This window comes from Hemibagrus wyckioides, linkage group LG08 (assembly GCF_019097595.1).
Source record: "Hemibagrus wyckioides isolate EC202008001 linkage group LG08, SWU_Hwy_1.0, whole genome shotgun sequence".
Classification (NCBI taxonomy): domain Eukaryota; kingdom Metazoa; phylum Chordata; class Actinopteri; order Siluriformes; family Bagridae; genus Hemibagrus; species Hemibagrus wyckioides.
Window position 1 is genome coordinate 7172038 of NC_080717.1, and position 27858 is coordinate 7199895.

Here is a 27858-nt window from a genome sequence, read left to right on the forward strand (position 1 = left end):
TAGGTAATGTTCACATCAAACAACAGAATTGGGGAAAAGAATAAATGTGGTCTCAGTGACTTTGTGTTTCTGACAAGGCTAGATGGTTTCCGACAAGGCTTGAGGATTTCAACAAAAACTGCTAATCTCCTGGGATTTTCATAAAGTACATAGGGTTTAAACAGAAGAAAAAAAAAAAAAATAAATAAAAAACATCTAGTGAGTGGCAATAAATCAAATAAGTGTAGAACTCAATCACTTTTAACACACATAGTGAGCAGAAAAGCATTTCCAGTTAGACAAGCTAGAACAGCAAATCATATCTTATCTTATCTTATCTTATCTTTTCTTATCTTATCTTACCTTTTCTTATCTTATCTTATCTTATCTTATCTTATCTTATCTTATCTTATCTTATCTTATCTTATCTTATCTTATATTTTCTTATCTTATCTTACACAGATCAGGCATAACATTATGCCTAATATTGTGTTGGTTGCCTTATAATGCCAAAACAGCCCTGACCCATCGTGCACTGTGTATTCTGACACCTTTCTATCAGAACCAGCATTAACTTCTTCAGCAATTTGAGCAGCAGTAGCTCGTCTGTTGGATCGGATCACACGGGCCAGCCTTCGCTCCCCACATGCATCAGTGAGCCTTGGCCGCCCATGACCCTGTCGCCGGTTCACCACTGTTCCTTCCTTGGACCACTTTTGATAGATACTGACCACTGCAGACCAGGAACACCCCACAAGAGCTGCAGATTTGGAAATGTTCTGATCCAGTCATCTAGCCATCACAATTTGGCCCTTCGTCAAACTCGCTCAAATCCTTACGCTTCCCCATTTTTCCTGCTTCTAACATCAACTTTGAGGACAAAATGTTCACTTGCTGCCTAATATATCCCACCCATTAACATGATGAGGAGATGATCAGTGTTATTCACTTCACCTGTCACTGCTCATAATGTTATGCCTGATCGGTGTATCTTATCTTATCTCATCCCTAGTGGATAGAACACATTATTTCTCTTACAACTTTTAACCAATAATCAATACAATACTTCCAGCATAATTGTTTAGTTGTCTTTAAAAGAGGCTCAGTTTCAAATGTTCTGATACCTGACCACTTTTGTTGATTTGTTTAATATATTTTATAATTTTTTAATTTTTTGAGCTACATGCTGCACAAAAAAGCTGCATTATGTGAATATTTTGAAGTCTCATCTCATCTCATCTCATCTCATCTCATCTCAAACTGTTCAGTTTTGATGAGGTTTGTGTAGCTGACATTTGTAAGAAAATGTAAGAAACGGCATGAATTTGTATGCATTTGTTCTAATGTATTATTTCTATGCAACCTATTCCAAAATCCAGAGAGAGTTGTATTGTGGGCATCTGTTCAGTTTTGATAAGATTGTGGCACAATACTTTTCCAAATTATGGTTATATTGATTCTACCTTTTATTCTGTATTTCAGTGTGCACCAAAATTTTATTTTGAACACTGTGGACTTCTAGCATTCTACAGATAAATCATGAAATAGAGATTTACCTTTTATTCATATTAAAAACATTGCAAACTTTTTCGCTCAACCCTGTGTGAAGTTCCAAAACAGCAACAATATTAAACAGCCTGCGCTAACTTTATTAGTTTGTGTGTGGATCCATTTAATGTCTGTACTTCCCAGTTGATAAAATACTTATCGAAACCCTCATGTTTTTTCTCATTATAATTCAGCACATAGTGTATAAATGAAAAAGATGACAAATTAATGGTTTCTTGAGACATGCGTAGTAAATTGGCCCAAACAGTGGATGTAACAATTTCTTTGGCTCAATAATAATTGCAGAGGAAAAGGCTTTCTATCACAATTATCCTGCAAAAACAAGATATAATGGCTGAATGCTTATGTCTGCCAGAAGAAAAGCAGCGTCTATATAGAGAAAAGTGAGTTATTAAGATAAGTAGTCATGTCTGTTTAGTAGTCGTTTATTTGCCATAAAAGCACTGAATGAAGAACTCAAAGGACTTAAAGTGCTTACAATTATAGACTCTTTCCTGTCAGAACAATAATGGAATCTGGTCTGGAAGAATTCTGGTCAAAAGACTTACAGTTAAAACGTGAGTGCTTGTGCTATTTGTGAAGGAATAATTAATTTGTTTTTTGTAATGCTAGCCATTGTTGTTGTCTTTTGCTTTTTGTTTTAGATGAAATAGGGAATTGTAACAGCTAAAAAGTGCAATTAAAGAAAGTCCTTGCTGAAGTGGCAAGACTTCGTTTCTAACCAGTACATTGTTTATTACACCATAACAACTTTATCGTTTTTTTTTACTTCATTGTTTTAAACTTTCCACAGCTATGCATTCAGTAAGGAATAAAACTGTTATACCATAGAGGATGAGATGCAAATGCAAATAGGGCAGTTTATTTAAACACTTAGCAAACAGTCCAAACCTTTAGGCTAACTAGGAAACAGGCACGGGTTCGGAGATTAGCAAACAGGACAAACTAAGCTAGGCAAAAGATGATAAAACATGGTCTAACCATATAAATAAAAGGCTTGGTATTGAGATCGGCTGAGCGTACACCTTGAGAATAATAGTGGCAGTGAGGCTGTGATGCATGCTGGGAATTGGAGATCAAGGTTTTAAAAGAGCATGATGGGGTGTGCTGTTTTAAGAAAATAATTAACAATGGGGCAGCGTTACTGTTCCCATCTGGAAGTTAAATATTTTCCAATAATGACATGTCACAAGTGTTCTCAATTCTTAATTTATTATTAAATATGTTTTGTTTTTTTTCATCTGTTTATAGGACCATTTCATGATATGGAACGTCTATGATACCATATCACTCATGTTATAACAGCTACGAACAGTCGAAGCCTCACACTTTTACCAAGAACCCGGAATGTGTCTCTGTCCTGAATTCCTCTGTCCCATGATTTTCCCATGAAAGAAAGCATACTCATTATTTAAAATCTATTTATTATTAGTCTTAGGTAATGTTGAGCATCCACTTTACAAGCCCCTGTGAATTAGCGGTTGCTATGGAAACGATTATAATAGCATTCTGACATAAAAGAGCATTAATATAAATCTGTGATTTAATATTCAGATTTGTCATAATAATAATAATAATAATAATAATAATAATAATAATAATAATAATAATAATAAATATCTTGACTATTTGTCTTATCCCAGAAACCTAACACACACACACACACGTTACCACCCAATTTCAATTGAATTTTGAATATAATTTTTAAATTTCATTTCAATCAAGCACCTACCCACCCAGGCCAAGTCCATACGCATACCATTATTATTATCAGGCCATTTTTATTATGTCTTGCTAGAGCTTTCACTATACTGTAATGTGCACTCTATTCTTCCACCAAGGAATGGCCTTACAGGCGATTAATGCGGCAAATGGAGGTAATATGTGATGATAACTAGGCTATAAATCACAATGTGTTTTATTTAATGAGACATACAGCCTGGGTACCTGAAACTAGGAACCTGAGCGAGAGAATAAATAGTAAGGTGATAAGTATGGTCTGATAGTAAGGTCTGAAAATATATCACTGTGTGTTGATGCTGTTATTGTGCCATCCAGAGATGTTCAGTTACAGGCAGAAAGGCTAGCCGAAGCAAATTAAACCACATTTATTATTTATCCAATTCTCAGTGACCTTGTCCAGCCAAAATAAAAGGAAACTAAGGTTCAAATTCTGACTCTGTGTTTGCCAGGGTCAAAAAACAAGGGGAGATGTGGCAGTGCACTTAAAAGTAATTAGATAGTTTTTACATTAACTGTTATAATTAATCTTTTTTTTTTTTTTTTTACCAGTACACTGGCTTTCAGAATTGACTAACGGGACATTGAAGTATTTTTCTCATCAGTCACAAGTCTGAAAAAACTTAATAGGAAGCTGCTGGCTTTCAGTGTGAGAGCTTTGTTTTTCCCCCGTTAGGATAACCTTACACAGAATTTTAGTGGTTGAAGATAACGCCTTCAGATTTTAGGTGCTTATGAAAAAGCACTCAGAGAGCAGAAATGGGTTTGATATCAATATTTACTTTGAAGACAGAAACTTTTGTGTGAAAAAATAACAGTTTTTGTTAGTCTAGTGGCAAACTTTTCTAGTCTAGTGCCAAGCTTTTTCTAGTCTAGGTAAAAACAGAAATATACATGAAAAATACTACAAATACTTAAAGCTTTGAGTGTCAACTTTCTAATGAGCTTCATTTTAATCACATCTGTGGAGTGTAACATGACAAAAACATTTAATGCTGAACAGGGACACAACCAAATCAGGCACAAATTTCAATTTTTGGCTTATGGGGGAAAAGTTAATACTGTATGTGATCCTTAGGTACATGCAAGATTTACCTTTTATCAACATGCTGGACTATTTTCCTTTTTGTTAACAGCTTTTTATATTATCCACAATGACATTTGACTACCTGTTGAGAAAGGCAACAGTGGAAATTAGTCATGGCTTCATCTTGACATAAAAAGAGACAGACGCAGCAGCACTTTTGTCCTTTAGTCTGTCCAGGTCACTCATCTCCTCATCTGTACACCACTCTTTTTAGATTGCAAAGCTTCAACTTTCACACTAATCCAAAAATTCTCAGCATGGTGTCAGTCGCGAACTAGGTGAGCCGAGTCTCAGTAGCTGATCTGTAACTCAAATCTGTGCAAATGTGTCCCATAGTTGCAATGAATTTGTATTCCAGCATCAATGTCTCCACTAATTTTGTGTTAAGTTTCTCATTAATATGAGAGAAAAATGATCCAGAATCTCTAAACACATCACAGACATTTCAGGTGGACTTTTTTTTTGGTCACTGCTCACAGTGTGTAAAGCTGTCAATTGCAAAGCTCCTTAACCTCTGCCTGCAGTGTAAATGTTCAGTTTGAACAGAATGAACTGCAGTTCAAGGTGGAGATACAGAAGAGGATTAGCCTGAGCCCTAAGTGAAGCTTTCGGATTAGACTGATGTTAAAAGGCTATATCCTAAAGACAGAAAAAACAAATAGCACCTTGATATCCAGTCAGCTCTATAGTTTTTTGACACCCTTCACCCTTTATTCACAAATTTTTTTTTTAAAACAAGTCAAAACAATAATAAAATATTTTAGCTTAAAAGTACTTAAAATTTGTTCAAATGCTTAAAACCCTCAGAATTTTATTGTGTGTATTTTAATTTAATTAATATGTTTAATTGGTATACTTTACAATATTATTATATACATAATATGTATATTTTTTAACTTTGTTAAGTCAAGTACACTTTCTTTCTTTCTTTCTTTCTTTAAATCACCTCCATTTTTGTGTTGATGTGCATGTACAATATTTGGGTTCATTATGACTATAAAATGTGCAATGATCCATTATGAAGCTTTACTTTTATTTTATTTTATTTTATTTCTATGTATTTCTTTTATTCTTTTTCATTTACACACACTACCATTACCTCCCAATGAAGCAGAGACACTGCAATTTTGTGACATAATCTCAGAAATAGCTTCTTTTTTTCTTTTTATGTAACACACATGCGTTGGTGTTCCAGAGGTGCATCTAACAGATAATTTTGAAACTTGACATTTAGAGGAATCAACTAAACAGTGCGATTGTGAATCTAGGAACTGTGAGCTCTTTATTGGCATCACCAGGATCTCCATGACCAGCTGTTAAATTGTCAAGTTGTGCTAGATCATATAGCATGTAATATGTTATTTGGACTGTACACTAGACTGTAGTACCTCATTACGTGTTTTCTGATCTCAGTATGTCGTCATAATATGTGTCGGTTTCCCTTGTAATGCTTATAAGCTACACTTTAACAAGGAGGAAACACATGAAATTCACATTTAATTTTACAACTCTATTTTCCTCAAATTCTGTTTTCTTTTCTTATATGTCCAAATCCAGAAATGTAAATTTCTAGATGTGCTTCATTCAGAATTTTTTTCATGTTCATTCCTATCTTTAATTAAAAGGATATTTAAAAAGAAAGGCTAAAAATGTTTGATGATATACATCAGTATACATGATATACAAATATATACATGAAAAATTGATAATTTCCTGAAATGATATTCCAACAAAATTATGTGAACGATTATCTCTGAACTGTGTCAAAAAACAAACTATTTTTAAAATAATTTTTAGTTATTATGTATGCCAAATTTTGCCTAGTCAAATATAAAGCCTTATTTGCATACTCCAACAAATATTACTCTAATAATATCCACAGTCTATTGGGAAAAAAATAATTGTGCTATCTATTGTTTAACTGATACCCTTGTGTGTTGCTTTAGCACAAATTTTACTTAAGCCAGTGATTTTTTTTTTGGACAGACATTAATTATGCGCTATATCTCCACACCTTATAAACTCATCTATTCTCTTGGACCTCTAAAACTGATGAAGGTTTATTCAGCTGCAACATGTTGGCTGTGGTTTTAGATGCAGTTTAAATTAAGGCTTTTTACATTTATACCCCACAGGAGAGCATTGGTTCTTAATGTTTATTTCACAAGCAAGATCCCTTAGCAGAAGGGGATGCAAGCGTAGGTAAAACTGAAGTTTTATTACAGACATGGGCAAATAAATCAAAAACATGGCAAAAGAGTCAGCATGTAGAGTAAGAATGTAGACTAGGTAAAACTAATGGCTAAAATGAAAGAAGCCAGATCTGGAACCCTGGTAGGTTTAGTGAGAATTTAGTGTGGTTAGTAAGTTGTTTTATACTGTGATCTCAGATTGGATAGTGACCTTGAAGGTTTCTGTTGGTACTGGGTGTTGTGGGCCATGGCAGCCATGTTTGTAGTCCTCGTGGGTAGTGTACAGTAGTTGGATGCCATTTCTGTCAGTGACATGATGGCTTACTAAAAAAGCAACAGCAGAGGTATGCAGCTTGTTTTTTTGTGAAATAATACTACATCTATCTATTTATAATATGTTCAAAACATATCATGAAACATCCATTTTATGACAGCCCAATTTTATGGAAGGGTGCCAATACTTACAGAGTTGAATGTATAATAAGCAGGTCCAACCAGTTAATATAAACAAACTAGATACAGGAGGCAATACCAAAGAAACTAAAAAAAACAAAAAAACAGAGAGTTGTCTTAAACATGGATGTTTGCATATTTGTATTACATACAAATTCTTTCCAAAAGGATTCACACAGTTGTATAGAATGTCTTTGTATGCGGTAGCATTACAATTTCCCTAAACTGGAACCAAGAGACCCAAACCTGTTCCAGCATGACAGTGCACCTGTGCACAAAGTGAGCTCCATCAAGACATGGTATGCCAAAGCTGGAGTGGAAGCTCTGCAAAAAGCTCTGACCTCAACCCCATTGAACACATTGAACGAACTGGAATGCATACTGCACCTGAGACCTCTTCACCTGACACCAGTACTTGATCTTATCAATGCTCTTGTAGTGGAATGAGCACAAATGCCCACAGCAACACTCTAAAAATCCAGTGGAAAGGTTTTGCAGAAGAGTGGAGGTTGTTATAACATCAAAATGGGGATTTAATCTGGAATGGTATGTTTCTGTAAAGGCTCAGTCAAGTTCAGAACACCGGAGGGAGCCCTCTCCAGAGTTTCCGGGTTGCCAACCGGGTATATAAGCAGAGAGCACATTGTGTTCTACGCAAAGTATTGTTCCTAGTTGACTTTACTGAGCCTTAGCCTCGTGCATATATCTGTGTTGGTTTTACTGTGTTTTTGACCTTAGCCTGCTCTCTACCATTTCGTCTTTTTGTCTAGCATTTTTCAGATTTGTTTGCCTTCTGAAAATCAACAGCTCCTACAGCTAGCTGCTCAGGCTACACCTACCCCTCCTCCTGCTGTTTCTACACCTCACGGTGAGTCGCCTTGCCTGGCTCTTCCTGAAAAATTTGATGGTTCATCTGATCGCTGCGACGGCTTTATTCACCAGTGTGATCATTTCTTCACACATCAGCCTGATGTTTACTGCTACGATACAGCGAATTGCATCAGAAAGGGCAACGAGTTGAAGTCTGCCATTCACACAGCTAGAGGGCACTATGAGTATTTAGTAATGCCTCATGGACTTACCAATGCCCCGGCTATGTTCTAATCCCTCATCAATCAAGTTTTCCACGATCTACTCAACAAATACGTCATAGTTTACATTGATGATATCTTGATATACTCCACCTCTTATGATGAGCATGTGTGTCATGTCAGGACCATACTGTGTGAATTTCATCATCCTACGATTACGTTCTTGGGGTATGTGATCTCTTTGAAGGGAGTAGAAATGGACCAGACTAAGGTTCACACCGTCACCAAGTGGCCAGAGCCAAGCACTATGAAGGAACTGCTTCTGCGGTTCGTCAACTTTTATCGCAGATTTATACATAACTATAGCACCATTGCTAGCCCATTGACATCATTACTAAGGGGCAAACCAAGAGGTTGATATGGACTGATCTTGGCAGGAATGCCTTTACGAAATTGAAAGAGAGTTTCACTACTGCCCCTATCCTTTGGCAGCCAGATCCGGAACTTCCCTTTGTGGTGAAGGTGGATGCTTCTAGCAGTGGTATAGGTGCTGTGCTGTCTCAGCGACATGGGAACCCAGGTAAACTTCATCCATGTGCCTTCTACTCCAGGAAGTTAACTACAGCTGAAGCTAACTATGATGTAGGCAACAAAGAACTGTTATCAAAGCCGTGTTAGAGGAATGGCAGCACTGGCTTGAGGTGGCACGCCACCCATTCCTCGTGCTTGCTGACCATCACAATCTGGAATATATCCATAGTGCTAAACGTCTGAACCCTCGCCAGGACTGGTGGTCTTTGTTCTTTACCAGGTTCCAGTTTTCCGTCACCTACCGCCCTGGTTCTAAGAATGGCAAAGGAGACGCTTTATCTAGACAGTTTGAAACCATGAATCCTCCCTCTCACCCTGAATCCATCATTCCACCCACTGCCATTTTAGCTCCTGTCCAGTGGAACCTGGTAGAGGAGATACAGCAAGCTCACGTCGAGGAACCACCACCCATAAACTGCCCACCTAATCTGCTTTACATGCCCACCACACTGCGTCCACTTGTCATGCAATGGGTTCATGACTCTCTCAGTTCAGGTCACCCAGGTATCCACAGAACAACCCAGCTACTTCAACAAAAGTTTTGGTGGCCCTCACTAAGACAGGACATTGAAAGATTTGTCAAGTCTTGTTCTACATGTGCTTAGTCTTGTACCAATTGTCAGCTCCCAGATGGGCTACTAGAACCCTTACCTGTTCCCCAAAGACCCTAGTCACATCTCTCTACTGATTTTCTGACCGATCTGCCTAGCTCAAATGGATTTACCACTGTCATGGTCATCATTGACCGTTTCTCTAAGGTCTGTAATTTGATTCCCCTGAATGGGGTTACCCACTGCCATGGAAACCGCTAATGCCATCTTTCAACACGTGTTTCAAAATTTCGGATTACCGGAGGACATAGTGTCCAATCGTGGCCCCCAGGCTACCCCTCAAGTGTGGAGATCCTTTTGTACGCAGTTGGGAATTAACCTAATTTTGAGTTCTGGATATCATCCTCAATCAGGAGATCAGACAATATCAACAGAAAGCAGAAATCAACATTGCTGGAGTGAGTTCCTACCCTGGGCTGAATAAATACAAAACTCCCTCACCCATTCATCTACCAGACTAACGCCATTCCAGTGTGTTTTGGGGTATCAACCCCCTTTATTTCCATGGTCGGGAGAACCGTCTGATGTTCCAGCAGGCGATGAGTGGTTCCGACATAGTCAGGAGGTCTGGGAACGTGCACATGTGCGTCTGCAGACAGCGATACGGTGGCAGACTTCAAGCTAATCTACACCGTCATAAACAAACCGCCTACCGGGTGGGACAAAGCATGTGGGCATCAACCCATAACTTAGGCTTAGACCCTGCTGCAAGCTCAGCCCCAAGTTTATAGGCCCATTTAAAATTCTACGTCAAGTGAACCCTGTTGTCTATCGTCTCCAGCTCCCCAACCTATCATATCTGCCCCACCTTCCACATGTCCCTCCTTAAGCCATCTCATGAGCCTCATCCTGACAATGGTACCACTACTGATCCTCCTCCTCCTCTGGAAATAGACAGGGCCCTCGCTTCTCTGCTTTTTTCGATTCTCAACTCCCGACGTATCAGGAATCAGCTCCAGTATTTAGTGGACTGGGAGGGTTACGGCCCCGAGGAACATTCATGGGTCACAGAGGCAGACATATTAGATCCTTCCCTGATGGAGGATTTTCACCATGCACACCCGAATAAGCCTGTTCCACATTCCCGGGGTCGCCCTAGATGGGGCGGGGGGTGTGTTTGGCGGGGGTTTGGCTCTGTCACGGCTCAGTCAAGTTCAGAACACTGGAGGGTGCCCTCTGCCGACTTCTGAGTGCACTTTACTAAGCCTTAGACTTGTGCACATCTCTGTGTTGGTTTTACTGTGTTTTTTGACCCTAGCCTGCTCGCTACCATTTTGTCTTTTTGTCTATCGTTTTTTGGATTTGTTTGCCTTTATCTAGTTTTCTGGTTTTCTGACTTCTGCCTGTTTTGGACCCTGCTTTTGCCTGGCGTTGTTAATAAATCTGATAATGGAGTCTATTACTTCCACCTCCAGCTTTTTTTTTCTCACAGTTTCACATGCTTTGCAAAGCACATAGAAGTGTGATAGTCACCGTTTATAGCTGCTGTAATGTAAGTGATAACTGAAACTAAATACAAAATAAAAAGCATTATAAAATTGTAACAATTGGCAAATTTGCTATGAGCAAATAAAATACTCTTACAGATGGTTATTGATTATATTCCTGTAAAAGCTGTAATTGATTTATTCCTTAATTATCCCTAAAGCTTTCATTCAATACACACTGCATTGCTTGAGAAAGATAATTGTATAATCTTGCTTCTGTGATGTAATTTTTTTTTTAATATAAAATTGTATTAGGGTTTCATAACTGATGGATTAAAAAGTTTTTGGTTGTGACTCAGGCATTTGGGCTGAACTGTAATTAATGTATTTAATTAGGCATTTATTTATTTATTTATTTATATATCATGGTGAAATATATTTACACTATCATCCAGAGTGCAAAAATGAAACAAACTCATACCATCGTGGTATACCAGATATTGGCATAAATAAGGATTGACAGAAGCCCAGTCATAATATTTCCTGGCACAGCCTGAAGCCTAAAGCATTATGTATGTACAGGAGCAGAATCGAACCTGTCAGTCTTCACTGCTACAACGGCTGCTGCACTCTCACAGACCAAGTGCAGCAGATGATTGTGCCATTGATCGATGCACTCGGTTGCCATCCAGCCATTTTTGCCCGAGTGATAGCTCTGGTATCATGTTGCAAGACGCCTCTCTTTGTGCCCTTGAGTGAGAGTGTTGCATTCTAATGCCAGTTGATGAGATGATATTGGCAGACAGACAATGACACAGACAGCTTGTCCAACAAAAGGGGAGACAATAGCATTCATTTGACCTCCTGTTCTTATATGTGTCCTTTGGACTTTAGACAAAGTTTCTGACATGGTCAAATCAGCCTTTATTCAGTCCCTGAAGATGGCACACAATCTGTAATCCAATTTGGACTTAATACATTATATGGCAACTACATTATCTGGCCAAAACTATGTATACACCTGAGCATTCCATTCCTGGCTTGGTCACCCTTTGCTACTATTAAAGCCTTCTGGGAAGGCTTTGCACTTGATGTTAGAATGAACCTCTGGGGATTTTGTGCTCATTCAGTTATAAGAGCATTACTGAGGTCAAGCACGGATGTCAAGCACATCCATCCACATTCCAGTTCTTCCCAAAGGTCTTCAGTGGGGTTGAGGTTAGGATTGTGTAGGCCACTCAAGTTCTTCCACTCCAACCTTGGTGAACCATGTCTTCATGTAACTCTCTTTGTGCACAAGGGCATTGTCAAACTAAATCATATTTTGGCCCTTTAGTTTCAGTAAAGCTTAACTCTAGAGCATACAGTGCTCAGCTTAAATGAGTACACCCCTTTTGAAACGTAACCTTTTAAACAATATCTCAATGAACACAAAAACAATTTCCAAAATGTTGACAAGACTAAGTTTAATATAACATCTGTTTAACTTATAACATGAAAGTAAAGTTAATAATATAACTTAGGTTACACATTTTTCAGTTTTACTCAAATTAGGGTGATGCAAAAATGATTACACCCCACAACAAAAACTACTACATCTAGTGCTTTGTATGGCCTCCATGATTTTTTATGACAGCACCAAGTCTTCTAGGCATGGAACGGACAAGTTGGCGACATTTTGCAACATCTATATTTTTCCATTCTTCAATATTTCAATGTTCAATGTTTCATGTTTCAATGTTCAATGTTTCATGTTATAAGTTAAACAGATGTTATATAAAATTTGTCAAAAGTCTTGTCAACAGTTTGGAGATTTTTTGTGTTCATTAAGAGACTGCTTAAAATGTTACTTTTCAAAGGGGTTGTACTCATATACACTGAGCACTGTATGAAAACCTCAATTCTGTGCCTCCAACTTTGGGTAACAGTTTGGGGGAGATGTATGTATGGGTGGGATGATCAGGTCTCTGATCATCCCACTCAGATCATGTACATTTGGTCATATACTGTATTCACACAAAATAGGCCATAGTATTAAAGTGTACAATAATGACCTCTTTTAGAGACTGGATGCTGCATGGAGAATGATGCTCTCTTCAGAATTCCCCATAGGTGTTTGATTGGGTTCAGATCAGGAGACATATTTGGCCACTGAATCACTTTCACCCTGTTCTTCAGTGACCTTAGATGTGTGTTTAGGATAATTGTCATGTTGGAAAAGTGCACGATGACAAAGGGCACGGAGTGATGGTAGCATCTTCTCTTTCACTACAGAGCAGTACATCTGTGAATTCATGATCCCATCAATAAAATGCAGCTCCCCTACACCAACAGCACTCCTGCAGCCCCACATAAGGACACTGTCACCACTATGTTTCACTGTAGGCACCATGCATTTTTTTGTATTCCTCACCTTTGTGATGCCATACAGTTTTGAGGCTATCAGTTCCAAAAACATTTATCTTGGTCTCATCACTCCAGAGTTTAGAGTCCGAGTAGTCTTCATCTTTTCCAGAATGGGCCCTGGCGAACTCTAGACAGGATTTTTTGTGCATGGGCTTTAGAAGAGGCTTCTTCTGTGGATGGCACCCATGCATGCCATTCCTCTGCACTGTATGCTGTATTGTGTCACGGGAAACAGTCACCCCAGTTTGGCTTCCTACTTCTTTAGATAACTGCAGTGAACTTGCATGCAGATTTTCTTCAACGCTTCTCAGCAGAAGACGCTCCTGTCGAGGTGTTAACTTCTGTGCATGACCTGGACGTCTCTGTGACATGGTTGCAGTTCCATCTTTTTAAATTTTTTGTACCACTTTTTCTACAGTATTCTGACTGATAAGTAAACCTTTGCTGATCTTCTTGTAGCCTTCACCTTTCTGGTGTAAAGAAATTATTTTCTTTTGTGACATTTCTATTCCCTGCCATTCTATTCCCTGCCATTCCCTGCCATTGCTGACAGCATGAAATGGGAAGTTTTCTTTAAGTAACACCCTTTTATAGTCAACTGTCTGCTGGACACCTGTGTAATGAATAATTAGACCTACCTGTGGTTGAATTCTTGTTAAATTAGACATTTGTAGCCTAAAATTTAGCTTTGCTCCAGAGAGTGGGGTGTACTCATTTTTGCAATTTGAGTAAAACTGAAAGTTCTGTTCTCTAAGTTTCATGTTATAAGTTAAACAGATGTTATATAAAATTTGTCAGAAGTCTTGTCAACATTTTGGTTCATTAAGATACTGCTTAAAATCTTACTTTTCAAAGGGGATGTACTCATATACACTGAGCACTGTATGCAAAGAGTCAGGGATCTTGGGAAAATAGTGGCCTTTATTGAAAAAATAGGGTGGTTGACAGTCAGCAATGAGGTGAAACACTCAACCAGGATGAAAGTGCAGGGGTGCTGGACGTCATGGTCAGAGTAGAAGGATTGTGAGTGAAACAGCAGGGCAGTGAGCCAGCGAGACGGACCCCAGGAGCATGACTTGTGCTCAGCAGGTCCTTGTCGTTAGCTTGCCAAGTCTGGAACACATGCAGAAAAAAAAAACAGGAGCAGAGGATTAGCTTCCTCCCAGTGAAACTCAAAATCTTACCTCCCCCTATTGCTGAGCCTGGTTCCCTTCAAGAGAAGTCAAGTGAAGTATTAGGGAGTCCTCCTGATTGGTCCTTCAGGTTTGGCGCACTTTTGGCCACTCCGCCTCACAGTCACACTCGAGGCACCAAGGCACTGTCCATGGTGCTGAAGTGCCGCCGCTGTATTAGAGAGGTGAGGAGCATTTTTTTTTTTTTTTGTGACTTATGTGCGGTGCTGTGTGTGCCACCATTACAATAGTTTGCAAAAAAAAATATTTACAAATTAATAAAGCTTAAAATTCTTATTGCATAAATACCCCCCATTTCTATGAACCCCCTGAATTATTTCTGGTGAAGCCAGTTGCCATCAGAAGCTGCAAAGTTGAATGTTGTCTACCTGGGTGCATTTAAAGTGGTATATGATTCCAAAATAAATAGACCTGGTCCTGGAAAGCCTCAGAGTTTGTCAGAGAACATACCTCAACAAACAGAATGAGGTCATCATGATGAGCTAGCAAGATAGTCAAGGAAAACATCTTGCAGTGCATCAGTAAATCCAATATTTTAAATAAATAAATAAATAAATAAATGGAAACTCTGCTTAGAGGCGGCTGTCGATAAAAAGTCAGTGACTGGGTAAAGAGGGCATTAGTGATCGAAAGATGAAGGGTAACTTTAATAGAGCTGATCAAGCCACATCTCAGAATGGCAAGGCTCCTAGGACAACAGGACAACCACTACCAGAACGCTAATGCTGAACTCTTTAGCCTTTGCATAATGTGCTACATGCAGCAGCAACCCAACACTGCTCATCTCTCTGAGAACATAACCAAAGAGAAGCATAGCGGTGTTAGCATCATGTTGATGATGGCATCATGTTGAGAGTTACCTTCGGCCTCTTGGTTGCTATGTTGTCAGTCACATTCAGTATCTATATATTCAGTAGTATAGAAATCCTAACTGGATTACATTTAGGTCACTTTGTGCTAAAACGTTATGTGGCTTGATTGGCTAATAAGAATAATAACAAAAAATGCCCCCATTTAAATAGAATGTCTCATTGCATTTATTGAATTTTCAATTTGAAGAACATTCAGAAGTTTACTTCTGCTGCATTCTTGTCCATGTAGCATGCGTAGGTGAATCATAATTATAATAATCATCAAGTATAAAACTAGCTTCCATTAGAGCTATACTTATTCCACTTCTAAAAATGATGCCCTTAACTACATAGGCAATTATCCCAGTTATTCTATGTTCAAGCAGTTTACAAGCTCAAGATTCTTGCTGAAACAAACTTCTATTAGGGCAAAAGTTACTCAAGTCAAAGACTGATGTGTGGATTGAGCGTGGTATGGAAGAATAACCTTGCTAACCTGGCAGCTATGTCTCCAAACCCCATGATGATAGGCATGCATCAAACTACTCAAAATAAGTAACGCTTCATTAAAAACAGAAAGCCTCATTGCATTCATCAAAATTTAAAAATGTCAAGGCATGTGTTAGATTCAGTATCGCCTTCTGTCTTCATTAATCAGGCATGCCATTAAAAGTAAACTTAGTTTTGTAAATGTTGTCATAAATATTCATTATAAATGAAGCAGGTAATGTTCTTGCTATAACTTGTGTGGTGGCCTAGCAAAACCCTTCTCATGGAAAATTCAGTAATTTCCACTATAAACCTCTAAAAACTTCTGATTTTCCTCAACTGAAATATACAGTAGTTAGTCCATGCAGGAAAAAACCAAAAAACAAACTTTAGCAGCTTAAAGTCTGGTAACCTCCAAAAATCAATAAAGGGAGAAAACTGGATTTCAGTCTAAAGTCTAATTCCACTGCAATTTGCGGAGTTTAGAACAGCAAATGTGCCCTCAATTTGATTATAAACTTGAGCCCTATCATTGTCTTTTCACTCGAAAGATTTCTATTCACGCTAATTATCAATGATCCATTCAGTTTTATTTTGTTGGCTAAATTTCATATCTTTTTTTATTTAGTCATTTAATCATTTTAATACATTTTGGCTTGAGTAAGTGCTGTTCTCTGTTTTATGAATGATGTGATGGTGCAGGAACACAATGTCTTTATAATTTTTTACAGACAGACACTCATGAAAAGTTCCGAAAGAACACTGAAAAACTTTAACAAGTTTCAAATTACTAGATTGAATTGAATTAACTGTGATCCATTTATGTAGTATTAACCTAAATCAATAACATTATGGAATTTAATGAAGATTTTAGTATTATTACTATAGAATTTATTGAGCACAACATGCTGTATAGTTTCACAGTGGTAATGTGACACAGCCTCAATTCAGGTGAGACTGTAAAGTTTGATTTTATTCAGGATTTTGTAGGATGAATGAAAACAAATATTGCTGCGACTAAATTCATTCACCTGGAAATGATATATGTATTTGAATTAAGTCACTACATTGAACTTTTTTTCATTTCAGCTTTTTCATAAAAGCAAATTCCGATTTTTTAAAACTCCCAGTGTTTTCATTATCACTTAGATATAGGAAATAATACTTCTGTAAAACAACACAAAGATTTTTTAGTAATATTTTAGGTTTAGCTTAAAGCTCACAAGCTTTAATAATTTTTTTATTTGAATGCTATATGGATTTCTTTTAATTTTGTGGCTCCTCTCTCCATAGTATACTATCGATTCTCTGTTGTGGAAATCCAGTGTGAATATCATCACCCAGAAAATCTGATAAGTGATTGATTTCCGAAAATAAAAAGTGCTAGATTCTTTGCAATTACTAGACAATCTAAAGGAATTTTAAAAAAAATTATTTGGCTATGTGAAATGTTTAAAATATTATATGGTCTTTTGAACTTCATCTATATAAAAGTTCTCAGTCTAATTTTAGAAAAAAATGATTTAACTTCACTGCTGGGCATCCGTAAAGCATGTGGTGAAGTATTATTAATTACAATAATCAGCCAGCATTAAACATGCACCCACCTAGAGCTATACATATTACACTTAGAAATGTAAAGGAAAAAAAAATCTCAAAATGATGCCCTTAACTACGTAGATGATTATCTCAGTTTGTTTGTGTTCAAGCAGTTTATAAGCGAGAGATTCCTGCCGAGACATCCTTTTGAGAAGGTGGAAATTATTCCAGACGTTGAAAGACTGATGTGTGGATCGGAAGCACCCCGCTGAGTATAATTACGCATATATTCTTTGGAAAACGGCTCATCGAGATGAAAGTGACGGCTACATGCACTACACGAGCTGCATGGAGTAAATGTAAGAGCGACGCTCAGTGCTCTATTAGAGAGCGCCTCTCAAGAGAGCAGTGAAAAAGTTCATTAACTCCGTCAGACAATCTGGATTTATAATAAATGACACCTGACGGCTGCGTCGAAGAACATTTAAACAAGTGCAATGCACAGGAATGAGTGATTGTGTCAATGTTCTGTAAATAATGTGGCATTAACTCCAGTAATGCTTTTTTTTTATAGTGGGTTTATAATGGGCAATTTTCAATGTACTTAGGTGCAATTATTTGTCAGAAGGTCCAACATTTTGCATCACTTTGGATTTAAAGATTTAAACCTTAAATAGGAGTGGCTTAAACCTCAAGCCACATGCTTTTTTCACCGAATTATCCTCATACCCATATATTTGTTTGGCATTTTCTAGCATATTATATTGATTCTATTTCTAGAAACATAGTAATTTAAATCACTATATTTAATTTAATCACTGTATGTAATTTAAACCAATTGACCAGGCAGGTACTGAGGATGAATAAATGAATACTGCAAATAAACAATCATTCTTTCCCCCCACTAGCTTTCTATGACCATTTGTCTTCCAACACCTCCCAGTCATTCTGTTAGTCCCCAGTCCTGATGCGAAACTCTAGTCATCTGAACCTTTATCATCAAAAAGATAATCAACTAAAAATACTTCACCTCCTATTAGTATGTCTTTAAGTAAGAACACATTACTTCTGAATCATATTCAGTCCCATCATATTCAGTCCCATCCCTACTACTGTACTTACCTTATGAATATAATATTCATTTGTGCTAGAGGGACCTGTCCGGTCTGATTAGGTTTATAAAACATTCATCATCCATCAATTAAAGTGACAGCAACTGCTTCTGGTTACTGATAATGAAATATGATCAACATTGTTTTAAACTTAATATGGTGACATATTTCCTTAAGCTTCCTAATAATCAATTAATTGACTTAAATTTACAGCTTTAAAAAAAATACTGTGCAGTCTATGAAGAGTTATGAATAAATGTGCAACTTTAAAGATTTACTGGGAATAATTATTCCAGGCTGCTGTCTGGGATTAGTGCTACTCATTGAATTTTAGAGAAATTAAATGGGGTGTGGAAAGACATACACATGCAGAGAATTGCTAGCTTATTAGTTACTACATAGGATAGAGCTTGCCAAGAAACTAGCAACTCCTCTCTTTTTTTTGGTAGTAATTAATAAACTGCCACTTCACAGCTCCAGGTTCTAGGATGTTTTTTTCTGGCTCAGATCCAGCATTCCAGGGATGGACCTAGGAGCCACTGCAGCCCTGACCTTGATGAAATAGTGATGAATGAATGAACTGGAATATTAGCATAGGAATTTGGGAACTTTGGTGGCAAAACACTTTAACAAAGGCAGCACAACACATCAACGTTAAACAAAATAGAAATAGAAAGGGTGGGTCCTTATTGAACATCAGATACTCATCGCTGATTGGCTAGAGCAGATGTCCATCTTAGAGACTGCACCCTAACCCTCTTGTGGAAATTGCTGAGCTGGAGGATGTTTACGGTCGGAGAAATGAATCCACTGATACTTTTACTTATGTCTTTTCATTAATTGCATTCATGTGATGCTATATTAGAGATCTGTAATGGAGGCCAGCGATTAGTGCTGTGCAGGTAAACCTCACTCCCCTGATCTCAAGAGGCGCACTAGCGACTGATGCTAGTGGCTGCAGCATCTTTAGCCTCCTTGTCTGACTGAGCGGGTGCGAGTAGGACCCTGGGGGGTTACATATGCACCTAAAGGAAGACTGCTCACTGCAATCACATTCACCAATCAGCCATAACATTAAAACCACTGTGAGGTGATGTGAATAACATTACCTATCACACTATTACAGTGGCAGGATAATAGGGGTGAGATATATTAGGCTGTAAGTTAGTCAGTTCTCAGAGTTCATGTTTTTTACATAGGAAAAATGGGCAAGGGAAAGGATCTGAGTGACTCTGACATGCACCAAATTGTGATGAATGGACAACTGGGTCAGAGATTTCCAAAACAGCGGAATGTGTTATGGAGTGTTTCCGGTATGCAGTTGTTAATACCTACCAAAAGTGGTCCAAGGAAGGATAACCACCCAAGGCTGTCTGGTCTGATCCCACCTGACAGAACAGCTAGTGTTAACACAAACTGGTGGAAAACTTAATATCAGCCATTGTAGAAAGGTGTCAGAACACACAATGCATCACAGCCTGATGTTGTGGAGTCCATGCCCTGAGGAGGTCAGATCTGTTGTGCTGGCACAAGGAGGACCTACACAATATTAGGCAGGTGGCTTTAAAGTTATGGTCATGTTCAAAACAGGTTGAATAGATAACAGACTAAAGAAAAGAGCTTTTTTTGTGATCGCCATACGTCATGTCCAATCAGTAATGTTCAACAAGGACCTTTACATCTTTAATAAAATTTATTAATTTATCAGTATCCTAACGTCATCAATCACCTTTCTTTCTGAAAAAAAAAAAAGACAATAAAAAACAAAGATTCAAAAAAACTATGACAATGATAAAAAATGAAAGATGTATTAGATGTTATTATATTAACGTACAGTTAATCTGATACTCTGCAAATGCATGACCAGTAATAATACTAAAGTATCCCTGCTGGCAACATATCCATAATATCATATAGCTCTAATAACACAAGCTCCAGGCAATGGTAAAACTTTCACAGACCTGGTATTCATTGTTCAACACCACTGCCTTCTTTTGATTCATATCCCACTTCATGCCCTATACATGATTATGCAGTTCCCCTTCTCGTTAATATGCGTTAAAGAAAGTATTAAGCACACACTGCTATGCACATGCTAAAAAAAGGAAGGTAAATGTTCCTCTCTATTTTTAGCACTTCTTAATGGAAATGTAAAGCAGAGTTCAGGCCCAGGGTTAAATGGCTGTTAGATACAGCTCACTTCATGTATCCATTTTCTCAGTCACACTCCAGAGAGAGGGTGGAAAATATTGTACAGTAATGGAGCCACTGCACAACAGCAATATATTAGTTAAGAAAATGCAACTAGAGCGGTAAACGTGACCATATTAAAGTTTATTTCAGGGCAATCTGGACTTCAGGCATTCTCTTTACCTAAGTTACTTCAACCCTGAAACTCATACTCCTCCTATATGCTTATATTGAAATATTTATGATGTTTAGTGATTCTGATGCTAATATGTAAGCTGGTGCTGTATTTGCATTATTCCTGTGAGAAGGTAGCAGTTGTCCAGTAACTCTAGCTCCTATAAACAAGCCCAAGAGATTATTTTCCATTAATGTTCAAAGTTCTATAATGCTACGCAGTTAGTGTTGTTCAGACTTGGTTAACGAACTACAAGATGAGGAGTGTGATGATGTTGATAGCGGTATAGCATGAAAGTTATCGGTAGTGAGGTGTTAACAAAAACAACTTAATTTTTTATGTAAAAGTCATCATTTAAGCAAGAATAAAATGGAATTTCAATCGGAATTTTCCTAATTCTAAGCAAATTAGATATTCTGCAGTAAAGGACTAATCCAAATGATTGGCTTGAAGGATTCCTTGGATGAACAATGCGTGTTGTCCGACAGACTTTATCAGTAGTTAGTTCATATTTTTTACTGATATACAAAAAAACGTTTGAAGTAGAGGTTATCCCAACCTCTCATTAAATACATATTACAGAGGACAAAGAAAATAAAGCTTGAACGTTAGAAGTAAATATATTTGATGTATATGATAAGTGTACATAATTAGGACAGATCTGGCAAAAAAGCTATTTTGTAAAGTCCAGCACAAAACCAAACAACCATTTTCTTTTAGACTAATTAGTGCATTATTTAATTTCCATTTAACTAGTTCTTTCTCTTTAGGGGTAATTTTGTGGGTAATGTAAGAAACCATTAAAATAAAATAATCATTATCAGGATCATTACCAGTGATCCTGGTTCCTGACTCCTTCTGCTCTCCAGACCTGCCTAATTTATCCTGAGGACCTACTTCTGTTTAGTGTTTTTGTCTCCTGAAAATCACTCACTGCTGCTGAGGATGTCCTGCATGGACAGCCTGAAGATCACCATGAGATTATTGTGGATAGTACTGCTTAGAAGCCATAAGAATGACTGTGGATGTTCTTCCTTGGAAATACCTTGGGACTACAATTGCTATGAACCATTTGCATTCAAATTTCCATCACTGATCAGGTAATAACGTCCATTTGATCCATTAGACTTATAAACTATATGTAATGAACGGGGTGGACGCCGCCGATGGATCTCTGCCATAAGCTCGATCATCCGCGGTAGCAGACCAGACCCAAGTGCAGGACTGCAGTATGTGCACTGCTCTTAAACGAACACAACTACATTAAAGGTAACAGAAATAAACCAGAACTATGACATGATAACAAATAACCTCAACAAAACATGACTATAGCATAACAATCTAGATAACACGTCGGGTCTTACGGTTCACACACACCGTCAACACATAAGCATGAGGACTAACACCGACCAAGACAGAAGGAGAATTATATATAAAGCAGAACATCAAGGGAAAACAAGGGACAGGTGAGAAAGCGGGAAATAAACCACTCGCCAGGACCCCCCAGGGGTCTGGCAAGGAGCTATCCCAAAAACTCCTAACACTATAACACATTCAGAAATGACTCTGACATTAATATTCATAAGTTCTTCATAAGCTCCTAAGTTAATGTTTAGACAATTAGCACTTTTTGACCAGACTCTACATAGTTACTGATGATAAAATTATTTATAACCGCATATCCGGTGTCACTCAGAAAAGGACTCCCCTTTGAGTTTGATTCTTAAGATTACTTCCTCATTTCATCTTAGGGAGGTTCTCCATCCCATTGTTTTCTATCATGAGGGATAATTTATATGTTTAAAATTAAAATCTGGAATTTATAATCTTTCTGTTAAGCTGCCTTGTGACAGTGTCCATTATTAAAAATGCTATGCAAATAAAACGGAACTGAAATTGAAACAGTTGAACATCATAAAACAGCTCTGAATTTTATCAGATACTACAGTGCAATTAAAAATCATATATTAATTATTAAGATTAATATGGTAGATGTTCAGTGTGTAATTTTCCACTAATATAACCTAGTTTTAGCCAGTGATAACTGCCACCATTTTACACTTTCTACTCAGAAGGATCCACTGATATTCTACAGGATACTGCAATGCCTGACTGAGCTTTCACACCACTTTAAGGATCTAACGATGCCCTTTAAGTTAAAAAAACGGATACTAATATAAGCCTCGGAGATGCCAGGGTCAAGGATGAAAAAGCATTTATGCATCAAAGTACTTGGAAACCCCATGTAGTCCTCATTGTAGCTGGTGGACATGGTATGAAAAGGGCCTGACCTGCTCTCTCTTCGTCTTTCTGTCTCAGTACTCCAAACAGGAACATCACTCACAGATCTACTTTATATATCCTGGCCCATCAAAATTTTTTGAAGAAACTGGAGTGCAATTTGCAGATGAAGTGAAATCGACTTAAATCCAGGATAATGGAGTCACTCCCAGCTGTATAATCAGCTTCTGTCTGCCCAACATGATTCATCTCATCATTTCTTACACTGAACCTTCCACTCTCTCCGTCAAGCACGCATAAACCATAAACCATAAACCTACAAAGCACAAGCTATGAAAAAAAAAAAACCCCTGGCAATGAAGTGCTGAGGCTTACATATCGTGATTCCACCAAAATCCCCTTCAAATGAATGCGGTGGTCTCTCAACAGAGCACATCATTACATTCCTGTACAAAAGAGCAGGAAGAGAGCGAGTGCAGGACTTTAAGGTGCAAATTCACGGCAGCTCAGAATAAAAGCCTTGTGCTGATCAAGCAGGCAAGATCGCACAATGTGCTGAGAGCCTAGTTGAAAAGAAAGTGATGCACCGGCTTTTCTCATAAAGAATTTCCCATGAAAAGGTGACTTGTCATTCGTCAAGCCTACAATAGTTTTCCTGAAGAAATTCTTTATAAGGCAGAACTCATATGACATTTAAAAATGTCTACTATACAGCACACTCATAATGTTTTATGGAGCGCATAGTCTGTGCTGTCATTTTTTTTTTTTTTTTTCTTTTCACCAACTCAGCTTTCTCACAATGATGTTGCTGGCGCTCAAGAAGCACATGTGAAAAAAATAAAATAAAAGGCTTTCCCGTAATGTTTTGGTTGTCTCCATGTTATTACATTCAAACACGAAATGCAATTCAAAATCAGCTTAGAATCAATCGGCTTTCGACAGCCAATGAGATCTACTTTGTTTCTCTTTTCTCAGCTTCTCAGTGAGCAGCTTTCTTGCTGTAGTGTAGAGATGCTTTCACTAATAAGGTGATTAAAGTAGCTGGGTGTCATCATCCATCACCGAGAGCCAGGCAGCAGGGGCATGTTGTCGAGAACTCATCTTCTATGGTGGTAGGATATCGGTGTATACCTGAGGTCTAGCAGCTATGGGAGGTTGAAACCTGGAGACAGCAACAGACACCTTCTTGCTCAGACATGACTAATTGAAGTGGTGTCTTGACACCGGAACAAACCGCCTACTCTATAGCAGGGTTTCTGTACAGCTGATTTTAGAAGCAAAAGAAATCTGACATATTAGTCAACTATTTACATTTCTAGCTTTTTTCAGATACCCTTACTGACAGTGAATTAGTGAAGTGTTTATAGTATCCAGAGGCATTATAGGATTGATGGAAGGAAAAGTATTACCCACATGCACACACTTAGGCAGATTGGCAGCTTCATTTAAGATTTGTAATGTATTTGTTTCAAGTGTGTAACGCTCTACTGAATGCATGCCATGGTTCCTTTGAATATCAAACTGAACGTCTGCTTAAATCCAGTTTATGTGAACGTTTTGGAATTGAGATCCATGCTATTATTTATTTATAAGTATCTATCTATCTATCTATCTATCTATCTATCTATCTATCTATCTATCTATCTATCTATCTATCTATCTATCTATCTATCTATCTATCTATCTATCTTTAACTGATATTATTTTAACTTTCTTGAACAGCTGCCATGCCAGCCCATTTACATCATCTGGCCTGATGGATAAAAATGCATTATTGAGTAAACCGCATTAAAATATTATTTGATTACAAATTAAATCAAGCTAAAGCCCTTCTGAACAGTGTGAGTTCATAAAGCCATGAGAAGTTCTGTACAGAGAAGAGTTTTATTGTGTCTTCCTACTACCTCGAGGGATCCTGGGTCAAGTCAAGCTGTGCTAGAGGCACAAAGGGAAGGAAGTGTAGAATAGGGTGATGAGGGAGAACTTGTGGAAGTTGAGAACAAGTCGTGCAGCTGCATCCTGAATCAGTCGCAGGGGTCGGATGTCGTGCAGGAATAGACCTGCCAGCCGCGAGTTGCGGCTCATGTGTGAATTCCTAGATATTTGCAGTCGAGAGAAAATGTTGAGAATGACAACTGCACAAAAGTCTTCTGAGGCACAAGGAAAGTAGTCTTAAAGCCCTCCATAGGATGGTGAGATCAGATCAGTGTATCACTGGGCCACCACACTCCTTTATCTTCGATATCCATGAGAAACATTGTGAGAAGAAGGAAAGGAGAATCATAAGGGATCCCACACATACAGTACACCAGCCAAAAGCTTTCATATTTCTGGCAAACAATACTGCAGCATCTGAACAAGCACCTGTGTGGCCTCAGTGGAGAGAGATGGCTGGATCCTCCTGATATTTCAACTGTGAAAAAAATGGCATGATTTATGGTTGATGAAGTGGAAAAGTATCTGTAAAAAAGTGTTTATTCCTGTCTCTTTACAATCATACACTACCTGTTTGACTGAGGCTCTACTGGAGTGTCGCTTTGTTTCTCTCTTTTCAGTATATACACATTATAAATAGTTGAATGCAACAAATAATTTATTTATTCTTTAAATCCGCAGTGGGATCTGCTTAAGAGGTTTATCTTGGAATCAATCCCACAGAGCTGGCGATTTAGGGATGAGGAGAAGGGATGAGAGAAGAGAATGCAGGATAGACATTTATTTGTGCTGGATTTGTTGTAAAAATGAGTTTTTTATATCCAGGTAATTTTCAGGGGTGGGAAAAAATTGAAATGCTGACAAAGGTGTAACAGAGAAGCCGTCACGGTCTATGTGCCACAGTCTGTAACTTCACATTAACAACTCTGCTATGGGCTTAGAGATATTGCAGCCAGCGCACATCTGAATGTCCATACTGCTTCAAATCAGTCATTTGCACCTCAGATTTGATTCATGTAAATACATTTCTCACACCTTAGGGGTCTGGTCTATAAATAGCAGAGGGAGATGGAAATTTCTTTCTTTCTGCTTTTGTTTTTTGGCTTAAATACTATTTTAGAATTTGTGGACTTTTTTGTAGTAGACTTTTGTAGACTCTGTAGACTAAAATCCCTAATATGAAATGCTAATTTTCATCTAATTATATTTAATGGAACGGCTATTAAAGTTATAATCTGCTCTGTTTCCACAGTTAAAGAGGTGCATTTTTTTTAAATGATTTAATTTTTTTTTTTTTTTTACATTATATTGGCTAATTTAAATAATATATAAAATGATTTAATTAATAAATATCTATTTTATACATTTCTTTTGTTAGATTTTTGTTAGTTTTCAGTGTTCATAATGCAATTTACTGCACATTTAACGTTAAAATATGTCAATTATTTTGTATAGTGAAATACAGTGCAATTGTATCTTAAAAAATATAAAATACTTGTACATTTTCATTTGTAAACATTAGATTAGTTAACTCAACATGAAAGTCACATCAGTAACACTGATAACAAGTGAATTAAAATAACAAAAGAATTTGTTAAAATGTTTTGATTCATTATTTTGTCAAAGTTTTTTGAAACAGCAGGGATCTTTCTCAAAATGATGGTTTAATATGACGATATCTGATGCCATACTAGTGTTTATACATATATTATATATTTATATTGTTCAAATCATAATTGCTGTCATGTTGAAAGTTTCAGACAAAAGTTTCAGAGACATCTTTCTTTGAGATCAACACAGCTAACAAGAACAATTAACTCCTGCTCTTGGAACGTAAGATATAATTAGAAATCGTAATAAATCAAGGGCTTATGAATATCACATGATGAGAGCTTACATAGAATCATCAAACCTCTACATGTTTTTCATCTTATGACTGTAATAAACACTTTTTTTTATAGTCTTTTAAGCTTAAATTGGGCCTTTGTTGCAAATTGACAGCTCTGCTCTTCTGCTTCCACAATCTACCAACAGCACATGTCCCTAACTTCCATTTTCTCTTTTCACCAGACCATCTGACTGACCTGTGTTGCCAGTGGACCTTCTGCTGTCATGGCAGGAGACGTGAGCTCTGAAGCTGGCTCCATTTTCCATGGACAACCGATCGAAGCTCCTGTCTTTATCCAGTCCTGTCTGTTGGAGGACTGGAAGTGAGCGATAGGCCTGGAGTGGAACATAAGGACAGGGACAAAGCAGCTCAGCCTCAGCTTGGCACTGTCTAGCTTGCACATTACATGGCTTCACTCATGATTCTACACCATGGATCAGTGTCATATCGGTGCTATAGAGGGAGAGTAATGTTTATACTGAAAGGATGAATGAGCTCTATTAGATGTTGACTTCAGATTTGCCGTTGTCATGTGTAAATTTAGTGCTGAGTTTGTATTTTTAGTCTGCTAATGAGGTGGAAAAAATCCACTGACTGGGCAACTCTAAAAGATAAGTATGATGAAAAAAAAGACTGAAATCATGCAAATCGTGACATTACAACCCTGCATACAAATGACAACTTAGCAAGAGAAGCTGCCTTTAATATAGCCCAATTTTGCTAGTATTTCCTATTATATGATTACAAATACTTTGAAATATTCTTGTTCTATTGGCTTATTAAGTCCTTGTCTTTATTTTATTCATTTCCAGAAAGAAGAAAAATTACCTTTGACCTTATAGCGACCTTCAATCTGTCTATGATCTCATATTTTGGGGTGGCTCAGTGCTTAGCACATTAACCTCATACCTCTGGGGTTGCAGGTTCGATTCCTGCCCTGAATGTGCAGAGTTTTGGATGTTCTCTCCATGCTTCAGGGGCTCCTCCAGGTATGCCTCCAAAGACATGTGTTGCAACTTGATTGGCATCTTTATATAGTCTGTACTGTGTGATTGTGCCCTGTGAATGGTTCCCTGGGATAGGCTCCAGGTCCTCACAACCCTGTATGGGATAAACAATTCAGAAAACGGATAGATCTTTTGGTTTATTGATATTTGTT